Source organism: Bufo bufo, chromosome 10, assembly GCF_905171765.1.
Source record: "Bufo bufo chromosome 10, aBufBuf1.1, whole genome shotgun sequence".
NCBI lineage: Eukaryota > Metazoa > Chordata > Amphibia > Anura > Bufonidae > Bufo > Bufo bufo.
The window spans coordinates 102,914,113-102,931,302 of NC_053398.1; the positions used below are offsets into that span (position 1 = coordinate 102,914,113).

Genomic DNA, 17,190 nt, shown 5'->3' on the forward strand with positions numbered 1-17,190 from the left:
ACGAGCTCGTGCATTGCGAGATTACGGTGACCTGACTTCGTGAACAAGGAGGAGATTCGGAGGACGCAGGACGGTGCTGGGCTCCTTCACAGGGAACATGGCTGGGCTCCAGAACGGTTACTACAGCCCCTTGGGCTCCTTACCAGGCTGATTTACATATATATATAAAATCATTTTTTACACTCAATAAAACCACTCAGAGATATGGGACAGGTATATTGCAGACATGCTAGTGGCGATCTAGCCGTGCATGTCCGCATCTCTATAGGGTAAAAAGATATAGAGTCAGTCAGTGGCACAGTGGGTCCACACCCGCTTGCATAACAGCCAACCCCTTTAAAGGGTTAAGAAACCCTTTACGGTCTCTCTACTTGCAGATCTGCTGGTAAATAGGAACTACACAAGCTGCATACACTAGATAAAGGATTATCTGTAAGGATAAGCTGGTTGTTTTTCACGTTTCATTCCATTCCCAGAATCGGCTCGTTTATAGGATGAGTGACTGAAAAGCACAAACATCAGAATTTGGAAATAGCCTTTCAGTTTGGTTTTATCCAAATCACAGGTAAGCCAATTTAATTGAATGCAACTTTTTGTGTAATAAGTAACTCATGCTGCAAGATTTTTTTTTACTGTTGACTAAAAAAGTACAAACCTGTGTTACAATGACATTGCGCTAGTGCCACTGTACTCTGCGCTCCGGCGCTGGCTTGTTGTGGGGGTGATTTTGGGCCATTGTTTCTATGGTGGTTCATGTTGCCACTACTGTGTGCGTCCTGGGCGTGAATTAGTGGCAATGTCCTTGTATATCTCCTCAGTTCAGTATTGCGCCTAATAGTCACCTACCTGTAATTTATGACGAGGTGCGCACCTGGAGTAAAAACTACTGGAGTTGTTTTTACTCCTCTTTTCTGCCTGTTGTCAGGATAAAACTATAGTTAGCTAGCTGCCACCACTAGTGGTGAGGAAAGCATAAAAACACCCCTGTGACAAAATATTGTCACATGGGGGTTTTGAAAGTGCATAAAAAGCAAAAATGTTAGTAAATGACCCCCAGTGTTCCTTGATCCTTTGTCTGCATCTGTTTGACTAATGTATATTTATACTTGTAATGTATATTTATAATATAATTTATAATGTATATGTGTAATGTATATATGCATGATATTATGTATTTATAATATATATGTATATGTGCAGGGGCGTAACTACCATAGCGGCAGACCATGCGACTGCTATGGGGCCCAGGGCAAGAGGGGGTCCAGTTGGGATCATCCCCTCTTCTACTGAGGGTGAAAACTTGGTCAGGACCCTACCCTCTACCCCATGGGTCATTGAAACTGAGTTTAGGCGGAAACCCTTCTGTTCTGTGGGGGGGGCCTGGTTTGATCCTTGCTGGTGAATGCTCTGTACTCACTGCTTCCTGGTCCTCGGCTGTCGGCTGTGCAGTGGCTGCGCACAGCGTGAGGGCGCTCTATGACCTCACGCTGTGCGCGCCGGTTCACAGCAAAGCCGACAACAGGAAAAAGACAGAGAGCGGGCGGTGAGGAGCGGTGGTGTACAGGAGCAGGAGAGGTAAGTGGTTTATTTATTTTCTTAAACATAGGGCGCTGGTGCCAAAAATGAGAGGCAATAGGGGGCTACAGAGGGCTCCTATGAGGCAATGGGGGCAATATGAGAAGCAATGGGGGGCTACAGAGGGCTCATATGAGGCCATGGGGGCAATATGAGAGGCAGTGGGGGGCTACAGAGGGCTCACATGAGGCCATGGGGCAATATGAGAGGCAATGGGGGCTACAGAAGGCTCATATGAGGCAATATGAGAGGCAATGGGGGGCTACAGAGGGCTCATATGAGGCAATGGGGCTACAGAAGGCTGATATGATGCAATGGGGGCTGCTTGGGGCTAATATGAGAAGCAGTGGGGGCTGCTTGGGGCTGATATGAGGTCTGATTGGGCGTCATTCACATTGGGGTCTGAGCTGAGGCCTTGTTGGGGTCTTATTAACATTGAGGGTCTGATTGGGGCTCTTAGCTGAGGTCTGATCTGAGGTCTAATGAAAAATATTTTTTTATTATTGTCCTCCTCTAAAACCTAGGTGCGTCTTATGGGCGGGTGCGTCTTATAGGGCGGAAAATACGGTATATATTTATAATGTATATGTATATTTTTTTTCCATTTTAATCTTTATTAGTAAAAAAAATATACAAACCATTCAAAATTACATTATGAAATTATTATTATTTTCAATTCCCCATAATCACCCATTTCCCAGCCCACCCTACCCTTGCGATGCGTCTCAAAGACCCTCCATGATCCCACTCAGACAACAATAGTAGAAACATACAATTGGGGGCGAGGAGGATTATGGCTTCCAAGACTCCCATATCTTAGTCCACTTCTCCTGACTGTTTCTTTGCCTATATACTGTAGGACATTCTCATAGTTTTTAACCCTATTAACCAAATTTATCTTGTGAGAACCAAACTCGAGTGATCAGAAGTCTAGCTAAGGACAATATTCTATTCAAAAGAATCTTCCTATACTGGCAATTTACCTTAGAGAGATCACACAATATGCAACATTCAACCATAAATGGAAACGGGAGTCTCAATTTCTGATTAATAAAGTTATTAATCGCCAACCAGTATTCTTTTAATTCTGGACAGGACCAGAACATGTGTAGATGGTCAGCCCCAAAGAGGCCACACCGTGGAAACTTAGAACTATCTCTTAACCCACATTTATTGAGCCATAAAGGTGTGAGATATAATCTATGTAGAATATTAAATTGTATCACTACCTGATTAAAGTTATGTGATATTAAACTCAAATTCGCTAATATATTTCCCCATCCCTTTTAATTGGATGCTTGGGCAATCAACTCCCCAGGACCTTTGTCCTCGTGATTGTGTTTTATTTTTTAGTGCCTTGAGTAAAAATGTATACAAATGTGCAACCTTAACTTTGTGATCTAAATTCCCTAAAAAATCATTTAAGGAGGTAGAAATATCTATCTCCAACAGTGATTTATTTTTTACACTAGAAAGTGCCGAACATAGTTGAAAATATTTAAACCAGGACAGACCAACTATAGTCTCAGTTTGTGCTAACACTGAGAACGGAAGTATCTCTCCATTCTTCACTACTTGTGCTACATATAAAATATTATTTTTTTGCCAATACTGGTCCCCGGCTATTTTATCTAAAGCCTGTAATTGAAAATTATACCAGAGGTGAGTACACTGAAGTGATCCTGTTATTCCCAGCCATCTTCTAATAGTGTCCCATGCCTTAGATAGTAATATTTAAGCCTCTCTATACTCAAGTTGCATATTAATCAATTGCCCCGATTCCAATAATGTGAATATGTTGCTATACGGGGATCTCCTCACCAGAGTGGTACACAATACACTTTTTTTCCATTCACAGTATAGCCACAGTTGCCCAGCTATAAAATAGCCCTTAAACTAGGAAAGATTCAAACCTCCCTGATCCAAGGGCTTGTATAGATATTCCAGCTTAAGCCTTACCCTATTTCTTCCCCACAACAAATCATTAATAATTCTCTTGATAAGCTTAGAAAACGTATCATCTATCCAAATAGGTGAATTCCTAAGGATATAGAGGATCTAGGGCAAAATCACCATCTTGAATTAACTATATGGATGAGTCTTGGAAGAGTTGTATTAGTATGATCTATAAAAAAATAAGCCATCATCCCCATATAAGGAAATGCGGTCCTCCACCCCCCATGCTCCAAACCCTTCAATCTTGGAATCTTGCCTAACAGCCAGGGCTAAGGGCTCAATAAAAATATCGAATAACAATGGGGAGAGAGAACAGCCCTGGCGAGTACCCCTATTCAAAGCAAAGCTCATTGTCAAACTCCCATTACAGGGAGTGCAGAATTATTAGGCAAATGAGTATTTTGACCACATCATCCTCTTTATGCATGTTGTCTTACTCCAAGCTGTATAGGCTCGAAAGCCTACTACCAATTAAGCATATTAGGTGATGTGCATCTCTGTAATGAGAAGGGGTGTGGTCTAATGACATCAACACCCAGTCCCTCCATCTTCAGCTGGGGACTGAATCCTATGTCTTTCACTCTATCTATCTATCTATCTATCTATCTATCTATCTATCTATCTGTGCACTAGAGGTTTGGCTTAACACCAATTCAATTCAATAGACACTCAGAGCACTGTGAAAAAAAGGTGGAAACTGCAAAACTTCAGCAGTTTCTTAGAAAACATCTCCTTGGGTTTGTACAATATACACTGCGTGCAGAATTATTAGGCAAATGAGTATTTTGACCACATCATCCTCTTTATGCATGTTGTCTTACTCCAAGCTGTATAGGCTCGAAAGCCTACTACCAATTAAGCATATTAGGTGATGTGCATCTCTGTAATGAGAAGGGGTGTGGTCTAATGACATCAACACCCTATATTAGGTGTGCATAATTATTAGGCAACTTCTTTTCCAATGGCAAAATGGGTCAAAAGAAGGACTTGACAGGCTCAGAAAAGTCAAAAATAGTGAGATATCTTGCAGAGGGATGCAGCACTCTTAAAATTGCAAAGCTTCTGAAGCGTGATCATCGAACAATCAAGCGTTTCATTCAAAATAGTCAACAGGGTCGCAAGCAGCGTGTGGAAAAACCAAGGCACAAAATAACTGCCCATGAACTGAGAAAAGTCAAGCGTGCAGCTGCCAAGATGCCACTTGCCACCAGTTTGGCCATATTTCAGAGCTGCAACATCACTGGAGTGCCCAAAAGCACAAGGTGTGCAATACTCAGAGACATGGCCAAGGTAAGAAAGGCTGAAAGACGACCACCACTGAACAAGACACACAAGCTGAAACGTCAAGACTGGGCCAAGAAATATCTCAAGACTGATTTTTCTAAGGTTTTATGGACTGATGAAATGAGAGTGAGTCTTGATGGGCCAGATGGATGGGCCCGTGGCTGGATTGGTAAAGGGCAGAGAGCTCCAGTCCGACTCAGACGCCAGCAAGGTGGAGGTGGAGTACTGGTTTGGGCTGGTATCATCAAAGATGAGCTTGTGGGGCCTTTTCGGGTTGAGGATGGAGTCAAGCTCAACTCCCAGTCCTACTGCCAGTTTCTGGAAGACACCTTCTTCAAGCAGTGGTACAGGAAGAAGTCTGCATCCTTAAAGAAAAACATGATTTTCATGCAGGACAATGTTCCATCACACGCGTCCAAGTACTCCACAGCGTGGCTGGCAAGAAAGGGTATAAAAGAAGAAAATCTAATGACATGGCCTCCTTGTTCACCTGATTTGAACCCCATTGAGAACCTGTGGTCCATCATCAAATGTGAGATTTACAAGGAGGGAAAACAGTACACCTCTCTGAACAGTGTCTGGGAGGCTGTGGTTGCTGCTGCACGCAATGTTGATGGTGAACGGATCAAAACACTGACAGAATCCATGGATGGCAGGCTTTTGAGTGTCCTTGCAAAGAAAGGTGGCTATATTGGTCACTGATTTTGTTTTTGTTTTGTTTTTGAATGTCAGAAATGTATATTTGTGAATGTTGAGATGTTATATTGGTTTCACTGGTAAAAATAAATAATTGAAATGGGTATATATTTGTTTTTTGTTAAGTTGCCTAATAATTATGCACAGTAATAGTCACCTGCACACACAGATATCCCCCTAAAATAGCTAAAACTAAAAACAAACTAAAAACTATTTCCAAAAATATTCAGCTTTGATATTAATGAGTTTTTTGGGTTCATTGAGAACATGGTTGTTGTTCAATAATAAAATTAATCCTCAAAAATACAACCTGCCTAATAATTCTGCACTCCCTGTAATGTTTAATCTTGCCAGAGGAGATCTATACAACAATTTGATCATATCTATAAATCTGTCTCCAAACCCCATCCTACCCAAAACCTTCCAAAGGAATCTCCACCCTGTCAAAAGCCCTGGAAGCATCCAAGGACAGGATGGAGCGAGAGACCCTCCTGGGAGACTGAATGTTAGTAAACAGCCAATGGAGATTATAATGGGTACCCTTATTTGGAATAAACCCATTCTGGTCTGGATGTATAATTGAAGAAATGACCTAGAAAGTCTTGTAGTGAGAATCCTTGAAAGAAGCTGCACATCGGTATTCAGTAGGGCTATAGGTCTATATGACCCCAAATCCAAAGGATCCTTACCTTTGTTTAATATTAATATTATTACAGCTTCTGTCATTGATTCCGGTAAAGTCCCATCTTTTAATTAATCAACAAATACCTTCAGTAGACTAGGGAGAATAACCTCCCTATATCTACGATAGAATTAATCTGGAAATTCATCTGACCCAGGAAAGGAATTACCGGAGCATGCTTAAATTGCAGCCTCTACTTCTTGTAGGGAAAAATCTACCTCAGGCGATTCCCTCTGAATGTCTGTATAAACTGGAAAAGAAATAGCATCCAGATATACTGTAAATCCATAATTTCATCCGTAATATTGGTATCTGCTTTATATAAATCTGAAAAATGATTCAGAAAAATCCCCTTTATAGACTCTTGATCATTAACAATTCTACCATCTATTAGGTGGATGCTACCTATCTGTTTTTTATCATCTTGATTGGAAATCAACCTCGACGAGAGTTTTCCCGGGCGACCTGATAAAGTATTTCTGACCCTTGAAAAATAGCCTCTGCTGGGCCTTATCAAGCAAAAAAAATTGGAGTATGCTTAACTTGCATTCTGCATAGATTTTCTATTTACTTCTATCTTGTTACTAGAAAAGTCATTCATGGCTGATGTCTCTGCTTCTTTTAGAGCCTTCTCCTTAATACTATACCCTTTCCTTAAATTAAAGATGTTACTAACGAAAACCCCCCTCATAAAGGCCTTGAATGCATCCCATACTAGTTGGGTCTTAGAAGAAAAATGGATTGCGCTGCAGGAGAGTATGCTAGAAATAATCAAAGTCACAAAGTAATTTGTATTTTCTTCCTATGTAAATCTTCGGTCATATGGATTCATCCATGTACATCAAACACAAACTGGAATGTAGAGTTCTGAAATAGAATAGAAACCGCACGATGGTGTAGTAACTTCTAAAAGAGTGCAACCTAGATACAGGTTATACTCACAAAACTCAGATGGTAATAAGCGTAGAGGACCGGCTCAGCGCTGTCAAGGACCCAGGAGCTGCACACCTCAGATGCGGTTCACCAGACCAGACGGACGGATAGAATCTTGAATCGTTTCCACAAGCACAGGCCGGATCTCCAAGTGAGAACCACTTAGGCAGAATGTCAGACTTTACACTCCTCAAAGTCTCGGAAGAAAGATATCAACCAATGGTGAAGTACATACCACAAGGTTGAATAAAAAATGGATTTATTATACTCACAAACACCGCAAGTTTTGGAGCAAATTTAAAACAAGTAACATGTACTTGTTTTAAATTTGCTCCAAAACTTGCGGTGTTTGTGAGTATAATAAATCCATTTTTTATTCAACCTTGTGGTATGTACTTCACCATTGGTTGATATCTTTCTTCCGAGACTTTGAGGAGTGTAAAGTCTGACATTCTGCCTAAGTGGTTCTCACTTGGAGATCCGGCCTGTGCTTGTGGAAACGATTCAAGATTCTATCCGTCCGTCTGGTCTGGTGAACCGCATCTGAGGTGTGCAGCTCCTGGGTCCTTGACAGCGCTGAGCCGGTCCTCTACGCTTATTACCATCTGAGTTTTGTGAGTATAACCTGTATCTAGGTTGCACTCTTTTAGAAGTTACTACACCATCGTGCGGTTTCTATTCTATTTCAGAACTCTACATTCCAGTTTGTGTTTGATGTACATGGATGAATCCATATGACCAAAGATTTACATAGGAAGAAAATACAAATAACTTTGTGACTTTGATTATTTCTAGCATACTCTCCTGCAGCGCAATCCATTTTTCTTCTATTTTATTGTGTGGACTTTTGCTCACTTGTGTCCAGGATTTTGCAGCGCTAGAGGGTCAAATATTTGAACAGAAACTGTACCTTATTTTCTCTAGTTGGGTCTTAGCTGAATTATAATTAATCTCCCAAAACCGCACAATTTCCTGTTGAATTAGTAACATAGTAACATAGTACATAAGGCCGAAAAAAGACATTTGTCCATCCAGTTCGGCCTGTCATCCTACAAGTTGATCCAGAGGAAGGCAAAAAAAACCCTGTGAGGTAGAAGCCAATTTTCCTCACTTTAGGGGAATAAAAAATTCCTTCCCGACTCCAATCAGGCAATCAGAATAACTCCCTGGATCAACGACCCCTCTCTAGTAGCTATAGCCTGTAATATTATTACACTCCAGAAATACATCCAGGCCCCTCTTGAATTCCTTTATTGTACTCACCATCACCACCTCCTCAGGCAGAGAGTTCCATAGTCTCACTGCTCTTACCGTAAAGAACCCTTTTCTATGTTTGTGTACAAACCTTCTTTCCTCCAAACGCAGAGGATGTCCCCTTGTCACAGTCACAGTCCTGGGGATAAATAGATGATGGGATAGATCTCTGTACTGCCCCCTGATATATTTATACATAGTAATTAGATCTCCCCTCAGTCGTCTTTTTTCTAACGTGAATAACCCTAATTTTGATAATCTTTCAGGGTACTGTAGTTGCCCCATTCCAGTTATTACTTTAGTTGCCCTCCTCTGGACCCTCTCCAGCTCTGCTATGTCTGCCTTGTTTACAGGAGCCCAGAACTGTACACAGTACTCCATGTGTGGTCTGACCAGTGATTTGTAAAGTAGTAGGAATATGTTCTCATCACGGGCATCTATGCCCCTTTTGATGCAACCCATTATCTTATTGGCCTTGGCAGCCGCTGCCTGACACTGTTTTTTGCAGCTTAGTTTGCTGTTTATTAAAATTCCTAGATCCTTTTCCATGTCAGTGTTACCGAGTGTTTTACCATTTAGTATGTACGGGTGACTTGCATTATTCCTTCCCATGTGCATAACTTTACATTTCTCAGTGTTAAACCTCATCTGCCACTTATCTGCCCAAGCCTCCAATCTATCCAGATCCCTCTGTAGCAGTATACTGTCCTCTTCAGTGTTAATTACTTTACACAGTTTAGTGTCATCTGCGAAAATTGATATTTTACTATGCAAGCCTTCTACAAGATCATTAATAAATATATTGAAGAGAATAGGGCCCAATACTGACCCCTGAGGTACTCCACTAGTGACAGTGACCCAATCTGAGTATGTACCATGATTATCCATTACCGACATCCAGTAGGGATTTAATCTAAATGGGGGGTCTTACCATATCTTTGTCATCAGCCATGCATAACTCAAGGGAAAGAGGTATGTGGTCCGAGAGAGACCTGGCCTCATATTTCATCTGTTTTGCATATCTCATATATTTTTTATTTATTAAGGCCAGATCTATCCTGGACATAGATTTTCCAGATTTGCTTACGCAAGAGTAGGCTCTTCTTCCTTGCCCTAAGCATCCCCAAAAGTCCCCAAAGCCGGATTCCGGACAGAATCGGGCTAAGGGTGACCCCCGGAGAAAAGTATGGCAGTTCCTCCATAGAGATCCTATCTGTAGTAGGATTAATGACACAATTAAAGTCCCCAATAACTAACGAGAGACATTCAGGCCATTGCTCCATAAAAGTAAGCAAAGAGTTAAGTACATATAGGGAGAAGGGAGGTGGAATATAGACAAAGGCCAAAATACATAATTTTCCAGCAAGTTTACCATATAAAAAACATATCTCCCCTGCCTGTCAACAGAGGATGCCTCACAGACATAATCAATCGCCCTATGTATAAAAACTGTAAAAGTAGAATGATAAGTCTGGGTAGCCCATCCCATGTTGACACACTGAGAAGTCTCCTCAGTAAGATGGGTTTCCACCAAACAGACAATAGCTGGAAGATATCTCTGTACCAGATCAAAAATAGCTTGTCTCTTTAATTTATCACCCAGACCCCGAACGTTCCAAGTTAAGATTCTAACATTAAATCAACCAAAAGAGTCCCAAACCCTGAAAGCTTCCAATAGCCCCAACCCCTCTCTCCTTAGCCTATGAGCATCACAAGCCCCCCCCCATACCCTCTTTCCCCCCCACTCTCCCCAAAAAGTAAATTTAACCCCCCCAAATCCACCGCCACATTCTGCAACAGATCTCTCACCTAAGACCATCCCTCCCCCTCTCACTATCACCCAGCCCCACCACTGCTACCAATCAGTAAAAAAAGGAAAGTGAAGCCAATCAAATATTATTCCGGTCAAGCCAATTCATAACAAAGTCAGAAGAATCAAAAAAATTAGTTTCATTATTAAAGATCATCCGAAGTTTAACTGGATAAGCAAATGAATACTTAATATACTTTTCCTGTAAATGTTTTTTTAACCGCAGTAAAAGTACGCCTCTTTTCTTGAATCTCCTTGGAAAAGTCCGGAAAAAATGCCAATCTGTTCCCATTATATAAAATAGGAAAGCACTCCCTTGCTCTTCTCAATAACATTTTATTTTCCAAACTTCTCCAAGATCAACATTTGTCTCATTTGAGCAGGATTTTTTTCCTCAGGTAACCCCAGAATTCTCACGTTACATCTCCTTGACCTGTCCTTCAGATCTACAACTTTTTTTTTGAGCAGGTTAAAGTCTGTCTTTAGGGTAGAAATTTCAGTTTTTGATTTTTTAAGTTCATTCTGTAAAGCGCCCATGGACTTTTCTATGTTGTTAACTCTATCACGAATCTTCGATACATCATCCCTAATCAGGACTATATCAGACTGGATTGCCCCGAGCTGCCTTGAAATGCCCTGTATTAATTCCCCTTTTTTTTTTTTTTACTGACAGCAATATTTCTTTTATAGGGGAAGATTCAACATTTTTGTTCTGCTCTGGTATTGATCTTTGGAGAATTCAGAAACTGATCAATTTTTGCTGATTCCAAAGGTCTCTGGGCTGATTTTGCCACGGAAAAATCCGCTGAACGCCTATTTTGCTTAGGGCCCATTTCTTATATTTTTTTCCTTTTTTTTTCCTCCCCCTCTCTTTCATCTTTTACTTTTTCTCCTCTTTTTTCCCCCCTGTTTTCCCTTTTTTTTGGTCTTCTTCTCCCTTTTTCTTACTTTTTTTTCTCCGCTTTTTCCCTTTTTTCTTTCTTTCTCCTCCCTCCTCTTTCCCCCCTTTTCTTCAATTTCACTTTTTCCCTCTTTTTAAATAGTGTACTTATATGTCAATCTGTTTTAGAGGATACTACTTATATGTTAGTTTGTTAGAGAAGAATCCTTTAGCACCCCACAAAAAAACAAAAAAAAACAAAAGACAAGTCCAAAAAGGAAAAATCTCACCAATCAGCAGGATTCTTCAGCTCAGGAAGACGCAGCACAGAAAGCAGAGGAGAGGAGCAGGTATAGTAATCCACGTAGGAGGCAAGGGGGGTCGGAGGAGCAACAGCCGGAGCACAAGCCGTGGTACAATCTATAGGATCCGGGAGACAGAAATGGGCAAAGGGCAGGAGACCAGAGAAATCCCTAGGAAGGTCAGGTCCAGTCGGGCAAACCTTCATACAGGGTAGGCAGCAGGCGATAAGGAGACCTCGTTGTGATTGCGGGCAGCCAAACATTCATCAGATCCGTATTCAACGGGCAGGCAGGTGGCCTCCGCAGCGATCCGCCACGGTTAGACAGGAGAACTAGCAGAACAGGTCTTTAAGTGAATCCAGAGCCCGGGCGCAGCTCCAAACACCGGACACGCGAGGAATGGGAGGTGCTGTGGAACGTGGCAGGAGGAGAGGAGGAGGGCGTGAAGCACCCTATCTACGTCATCACGTCCCCGATGTATATGTATATTTGACTAATGTATATTTCCAGAACTATTTCCTTGTGTAACAGCAACCTCTGTGCAGCACTGTTCCCCCACTCATCACCGTGGTCCCGGGCGCCATGCTCATCTGTGATCTCTACTTCCAGCCTCTGTTGCAGCTCTGGACTCTGCCTGTGCAGTTGGCATTACCTATGTGGATTCCGCTCCACAACTTCCATTTAACCTGGACACTGCTTGTACTCGGCTGCTGATGTGGTAGTACGCATCACTCCCTTGGTGGGGTTGAGTCATGTCATGTGATCTCATTAAGCTACCTTGGTTCTCCTGCAGGTATTTAAGTGGCTCAGCCCTTTTTCCAGACGCCTCAGAGTCAAGTTCCAAATCTTGTGCTAAAGAGCTTGCGTACCACTCGTGTTCTTGACTTCATACTTCGTTCCTGGAATCCGTTTATCCTCTGATCCCTGCCTTCTTGCATCGCCTCTCCCGTTGCCGACCCAGATTGTCTGACCTTGTTCCTGTGCCGCCTACCCTGACCCATTGCTTGTTCTGACTACGTCTCTGCCTCTTCCTTCGGTTCCTGTCTTGTTGCTCCTGGTGTCTGACCACATCTGTACTATCAGTTCCTTTGCAGGTACCTTCTGGTCTGCCTGGACCAGCTGCTACTGACTGGTTTATGCTCTGGAGTAGCCCCTGGCAATTGCCGATGGTCAAGCCTATCCTCACCATCTGAGGCTCTAGTGAAATCCGGGTATCTGCTTAGTTACTCCCCTCCAAAGTATTTCTAGTCAGTGGCACAGTGGGTTCACAGCCGCTGATCTGTGACACCTGTTGGATTTTTGCGCGTTCTCTCTGTGTCTGAATTCTGTGAAGTTTGTTGACCTTCTGACTTTATCTGTTGTGCTGGTTCTGTTCACTGTGCTCTTGAGTCTGTTCTGTGTGTGGACTGTATTCTCTGTTCTAGTTCTGTTTGCCAATGATTTCCCAGTTCTAGGTCTTGTCTGATCTGTCTTACTAAGTTCCTGCTTCTGGACCTGTTGTGTCTGAACTATTTCCTAGTGTCCTGTCCCTGAACTGTGTCCTGATGTCTGTTCCATGGATTTTGCATGTTCTGTGTCTGTTTGTCCGAAGTCTGGTTCTGTTCGTGTTTTGCCTTGGATTCACTTGTGTTCTGCCTGTCAGTCCTTGCCTGGTTCTGTTTACGATCTTGCCTGTGCTTTTCATGTCTTGCACTGGTGGTTCTGACCTGTTGTGTCAGATGCCAACTACACCGGGACTGTTCGAAGAGGTAGCGGCGTGGTGGCTCCCCTGCAGCGAAGACCAGACCCTTGTATAGAGGGTAGTCTAGTTTTACATTTGCAGCAGAGCTGTCCACCAGGCAGTTCTGGCAGGGAACAGCCTGCCAGAGTTCTCTGGAACCGGCTTCGCCAGAAGTTATCGCAGTGCCACCGGCCCAATTTACTGTAATGGGGTCCGGTGGAGATCCGGCTGCTACCCAGCAAATATGCCGGTATTTGGCTAGACAAATATGCCGGTATTTGGCTACCCAGCAAATATGCAACTGTTTTTATCCGGCTGCTTCCCGGCGTTTTGTGCCAGAACAGCCTGCTGTAGAGCACAGCTGCACCTGTGAAAGAAGCATTAAAGTGTAACTGCTTTATTTTCTGTTAATTTTACCTTTCTGATGTCTGTATTCAGCCCTTAGCAACCCTATTTCATTGTTCCCCTATTTCAGCATCTTCCTAAGATGGCCTCTGCAGCTGCTCCCTCATTCTCCTCCACACTGACAGGGAGGGGCTGCTTTAGCTGCTCATATCTCTGGTTTGGTACGAGCTAGAGACAGCTTTGTATTTATACAGCAGGGTGTACTATACCATTAGGATATAAAAAAAATAAAACGGAAGTTACAATTTAAAGGGTAAAAACCAGGATAACGCCCTCAGATCTAGCCGGTTTCACGATTTGCTGGAAAACTAGAACATTTGCAGGGTTTACACAAAGTGGAGCTTTACCAGATTCGTCAACACAGGTACTCGATACACAACACAGACTCCCAGCAATCATGCAGCAATAGAGAGGAATAAAACAACTGTAAAATTTAGAAATTTGAACAAAAGTTTTGAAAAAGTTCTGATTCTATCAAACCCAAATTTTGTGTGAGTCCATAAGGGAAAATCAAAAGAGAGGGAGAGGGGCTTCTCCAGGTGATCAGAGCACTTTTAACTGGGTTCGAATTTATACAGAATCAAACTTGATTTTTGATTGAATTGGAACCAAATCAAATTTTAAGGCGGGGCCCTGTGTACAGCGCAGACAGTGTGCTGCTACAAGTCTAACTTAGAATTAATAGTCAACCTGAATCTACAGTATATTATTTTCTGTTTCTTCCTTTCTTACCTTCTTTCTTGATCTAGTCTGGAATCTTGGTGGCACCTTGCCCGTGTACAGAACAGGAAATAGCCGCCTATTATTCCCTCTCCCCCTTCTATCTTGTGTTTTCTTTTGCCTTTACTCTTAGTACAGACTGTACTGTATAGGACATGCACTGGCATGATACGGGGTCATTCATTTAGAAAAATAAAGTCAATTCAGATATTTACTTTCGCACCTGCAATGAGCCGGGGCATGGTACGGTGGCCAATTATGCAGTGGGTCAGGATATGTGTATAAAAGTCTATGATTTCTTCGTGACGCCAATTGCAGTTTGCGCAGGGTACTGTTGCAGGGCCCTTTAAGATGATATAACTCACGTACCAGGTGAGGAATGCCAGAGTGGGGTAATGTCTTTGTGTAGTGTCAAAGGTGTCTCTTACCTTGGTACAGCTGGACTCCTGGATCCTGGCTCACTTGCAATAAATTGAGTGTTGTTAGTAGGAGTAATTGAGGAACTTTGGTAGCAGTAAATGAGATCCAGACTGGTAACATAATCCAACTTGTCTTTACAGAATGGCAGCATAAATCCACATGAGATACAGCATTAGTCTTTAGGTCCCAGCAGGTATTTGGCAATGTATGGCAGGGATCAATATCTCTTCTGTTTCTATACTAAGTGCCTGGAAAATATGGCAGAAATCTGTTTTCTGCTCTATCTTCTGCTTGGTGTGGGCCTGACTAGCTGAGGAGGAATTTGGCTTCTCCTGGTCTCTGGATAAGTTACTCACAGTACTGCTCGCAGGGAATGTTTCGTCCTGGAGATCTGTATTTCTGGAGGTGCTGCTTGCTTGTCAACCAGCCGAGGCTGAAGGCTCAGTCTGGGGATGGGTGATCTTTGGTCTCAGCCGAGACAGATCCTGGGTTGGGATCCCTATTTCTGGGAGCTCCTACCAGCACAGCCTTCCCCAAGCAGGGGGGGCTGGTACACTAACTGAAACTTCCTTTCCTCCCCATGAGACAGGACATGGGCCAGCCCACTTCTGCTCACAGAGGGGGGCTAAACTGGAATGTACTATTCCAGCCTAGAAACATTAAACTGAACTAAGGCCTGCTGAATACATTGCTGCCACCTGCTGGTGTACATAAAAATTACAGCAAATATACATAACAGGCTGAGAATAATGCACATTGTTGGGAAAGTGATATAAATTACACAGGATGACATTATACATACACTTAACAGGATGTAGCGGGGAGAAAGAGTTTAGTAACATAACTCTGGGATGTTACACACCTATTGTGTGAAAAGAAATTACATCACTATTATGCTCAGCAGGAGCAGGAACATTGCATGTGCTGCCTGTGCAGCTGCACAGGGCCCTAAAAATGGAGGGGGGCAATTCTGGGAAGGAGGTTTTAAAACAAGTGCCCTGCTGTCAGGGTAATATCTGCAGCTCAGGGTGCTCTATGCACTGACATGAACACACACACAGAACACATCATGTGAAGCACTTTTGGAAACTTTGACCTCGCTTCCAGCCAAGATTGATATATCACTTGACCGCTTTCGCATTGACAAAACTGAACTGAATTCAGTATGGTAAAAATCCCTTATAAATAGAGGCCACAAGAAGACCAGCACAGCATGGCATAAACCTCTTTTGGCCCAAAGCCTAGGCAGTCTACAATGGTGGACACGACGATGCCAGGGTATAACATTAGCTAGCATCTGGTAATGCAAGGATCTGTATAGAATACTGGTTGAAAGAGGCAGGCAGCCTACCCTGTGGACTGCAAGGACAGCACCTGCCTCCACTCTATGTTCAGATCTGGCGCGGTGAGGTTGTCAAACAAACTAAGGGCTCTTTCACACTTGCGTTGTCCGGATCCGGCGTGCACTCCATTTGCCGGAGGTGCCCGCCGGATCCGGAAAAACGCAAGTGAACTGAAAGCATTTGAAGACGGATACGTCTTCAAAATGCGTTCAGTGTTACTATGGCACCCATGACGCTATTAAAGTCCTGGCTGCCATAGTAGGAGCGGGGGAGCAGTATACTTACAGTCCGGCTCCCCGGGCGCTCCAGAATGATGTCAGAGTGCCCCATGCGCATGGATCACGTGATCACATGGATCACGTCATCCATGCGCATGGGACGCTCTAACGTCACTCTGGAGCGCCCGGGGAGCCGCACGGACGGTAAGTACACTGCTCCCCAGCTCCCCACTACACTTTACCATGGCTTCCAGGACTTTAGCGTCCAGGACTTTACCATGGCAGCCATGGTAACCACTCTGAAAAAGCTAAACGTCGGATCCGGCAATGCGCCGAAACGACGTTTAGCTTAAGGCCGGATCCGGATCAATGCCTTTCAATGGGCATTAATTCCGGATCCGGCCTTGCGGCAAGTGTTCAGGATTTTTGACCGGAGCAAAAAGCGCAGCATGCTGCGGTATTTTCTCTGGCCAAAAAACGTTCCGTTCCGGAACTGAAGACATCCTGATGCATCCTGAACGGATTTCTCTCCATTCAGAATGCATTAGGATAAAACTGATCAGGATTCTTCCGGCATAGAGCCCCGACGACGGAACTCTATGCCGGAAGAAAAGAACGCAAGTGTGAAAGGGCCCTAAGATATATAATAGATATGGTTTTTTTTTTGTTTGTTTTTTTGTTTTTTTAACAGACACTGGCATACTGCACCCCTGCAAAGTGTACGGGCAGTCTAGTGGCTCAGTGGTTAACACTGTTTTCTTGCATCACAGGTACAGTTGCAAGAAAAAGTATGTGAACCCTTTGGAATGATATGGATTTCTGCACAAATTGGACTCATAAAATGTGATCTGATCTTCATCTAAGTCACAACAATAGACAATCACAGTCTGCTTAAACTAATAACACACAGAATTAAATGTTACCATGTTTTTATTGAACACACCATGTAAACATTCACAGTGCAGGTGGAAAAAGTATGTGAACCCTTGGAT

General features: G+C 43.0%; 1 protein-coding gene across 1 annotated transcript in view; it reads left to right on the top strand.

The window, feature by feature from the left end:
- Positions 1 to 442: 442 nt before the first annotated feature.
- Positions 443 to 17,190, top strand: part of LOC120980116 (dipeptidase 2-like) — a 138,662-nt gene continuing 121,914 nt past the window's right edge. Inside the window, exon 1 of the mRNA XM_040408991.1 lies at positions 443 to 565. The gene's annotated coding sequence lies outside the window, so the exon portion shown is untranslated. The remainder of the gene's footprint in view (positions 566 to 17,190) is intronic.